The sequence below is a fragment of the Berghia stephanieae genome, chromosome 8, assembly GCF_034508935.2.
Source record: "Berghia stephanieae isolate SIO BIC M18660-M18661 chromosome 8, UCSD_Bste_1.3, whole genome shotgun sequence".
In the NCBI taxonomy this organism is placed as follows: Eukaryota; Metazoa; Mollusca; class Gastropoda; order Nudibranchia; family Aeolidiidae; genus Berghia; species Berghia stephanieae.
The window spans coordinates 27,150,176-27,152,675 of record NC_088367.1 but is presented as its reverse complement, the minus strand read 5'-3'; the positions used below and the strand labels follow the sequence as shown (position 1 = coordinate 27,152,675).

The 2,500-nt window shown below is 44.6% G+C and overlaps 1 protein-coding gene across 3 annotated transcripts in view; it reads left to right on the top strand.

Moving 5' to 3' along the window:
- Positions 1-2,500, top strand: part of LOC144978447 (sodium- and chloride-dependent glycine transporter 1-like) — a 75,535-nt gene that overhangs the window by 58,637 nt on the left and 14,398 nt on the right. The gene's annotated exons all lie outside the window — the stretch shown is intronic.

Below are 2,500 nucleotides of genomic sequence, written 5' to 3'. Positions count from 1 at the left end.
CAACTATCATTCCACACAAAGGGCTCAGTGTGGATAAAGAATTATAATTATTTCGAAGTCGGAGTTTCGTTTTGTCAGTCGAGGATCGTAAATTCCTATGTGGCACACAATATATTTCATAATGGAGTCGTGTGCTTCATCATGTAGGCTTTTAAAACAAAATAGAGCAATCTTAAAAATGATTCTTTCCTTGACAAGCAACAATGATGACATTGTCCGCTTGTTTATTTCTGACCCACCGTCTTGACTTACTCCTTCTCAACACGTACCGAATGTGGGGAAAGAACCCGAAACCGCATGCGCAGAGTGAGCATCTGGTTGAACTCTGTGTTGTGACGAAGCTTCCGGGTGGGTTTGCGAGACGGTGCACGAGTCCGGTAGTATAGAGAATTTGCGGATTGGGTCGATCGTCATAACATAGTAATGTGAGCACCATTAGAAGCTGCAGCTGCCTTGCCGACCGTTTTCAAGGTGTTTACTGACATACAGATCCAACACATAAATTGAATCTTTAAAACAATAAGTGCATGCGATACATACTTTTGTTGAGTTCCTGTAAATATAACAAAGATGTTTCGTCAAATTTTGTGGTGTGTGGAGCGAAGTTGAATAAAGGACGTACTGTATGTATTGTGATGGATGTGACCATTTTCCTATGGCTAGCACTATTCAGTATCTGATACTGAATAGTGGTTTTGCACTATTCAGTATCTGATACTGAATAGTGATTTTGCACTATTCAGTATCAGATACTGAATAGCGGTTTTGCACTATTCAGTATCTGACACTGAATAGTGGCTTTGCACTATAATACGGTGTTTTTTTTCCCGAAACCTGACAAAGTTATGGGAAGAGTGCAGCTGTGGGAGTGAATATGGGACTCAGAGAAGTGTACACCAGTGGGGAGTGAACCTGGGACCGGGTTTCGGCGGGTTTCGTAATAAAAAGCAATTACTTTTTTACGAAACCCGGCGACACCTGGCAATATCCGACAAAGTTATGGGAGGTAGGCAGCAGCGTGTGTTTGTGCGTGTGTGTGTAGGGGGGGGGGGGGGAGGGGGATGAACCTGAGATTCAGGGAAGTGTACACCAGTGGGGAGGGAACCTGGGACTCTGGGTTTTGTAAAAAAGCAATAACAAAATAGGGGGGGGGGAGATTACTTTTTTACGAAACCCGACAATATGCGGCAAAATTGTGGAAAGTAGGCAAAGCGTGGGGAGTGAACCTGAGACTCAGTGAAGTGTACACCAGTGGGGAGTGAACCTGAGACTATGGTTTTCGGCGGGATTCAGCTAGTTTCATAAAGAAGCAATTACTTATTTTACGAAACCCGACAAAACCTGGCAATATCCGAGAAAGTTATGGGTAGTAGGCAACAGTGGGGAGTGAACCTGAGATTCGGGGAAGTATACACCAGTGGGGAGTGAACCTGTGACTGGGTTTCGGCGGGTTTTGAAAAAAAAAGCAATTACTTTTTGTTTACGAAATGCGCCATCTCCCAACAAAATCGGGCAAAGTTATGGAAAGTAGGCAAATAATGGGGAGTGAACCTGAGACTAAGGGAAGTGTACACCAGTGGGGAGTGAACCTGAGACTATGGTTTTCGACGGATTTCAGCGAGTTTCACATAAAAGCAAGTATTTTTTTACGAAACCCGGCAATATCCGACAGATTTTGAAAGTAGGCAACAATAGGGAGTGAACCTGAGATTCATGGAAGTGTACACCACTGGGCAGTGAACCTGAGACTCTTGTTTTCTGCGGATTTCAGCGAGTTTCACATAAAAGCAATTACTTTTTTACGAAACCCGACGAAACCTGGCAATATCCGACAAAGTTATTGAAGTTGGCAACAGTGGGGGGTGAACCTGAGATTCAGGGAAGTGTACACGTGGGAATTGAACCTGGGACTCTAGATTTTGTAAAAAAGCAATACCAAGGAGGAGGGGAATTACTTTTTTACGAAACCCGCCAAAAGCCGACAAAGTTATGGGAAGCAGGCAGCAGTGGGGAGTGAATCTGGGATTTGGACACCGATGAGGATTGAACCCGGGACTGCGAGAGGCTGATACCAGTGGACAGTGAGCTCAGATTGTACTTTTATTTCGAAACCTACCGAAATTGTCAAAAGTTATGGGAAGTGGGCACCATTGGGCAATGAACCGGAACTCAGGGAAGTGCACACCGGTTGGGAGTGAACCCGGGACTGTGAAAAGAGGAAATCAGTGGAAATGAACCTGGGACTATGGAAGATGGATACCAGTGGGAAATGAAGCCGAACTATGGGAGTTGGGTACCAGACGAGAATGAAGCAATTACTTTTTACGAAACCCGCCAAAACCCGCCGAAAAACCATAGTCTCGGGTTCACTCCCCCACTGTTACTTTCTTTCCATAACTTTGTCGGATATTGGCGGGTTTCGTAAAAAAGTAATTGCTTTTTTTAAAAACGAAACCCAGTCCCAGGTTCACTCCCCAATGGTGCACACTTCCCTGAGTCC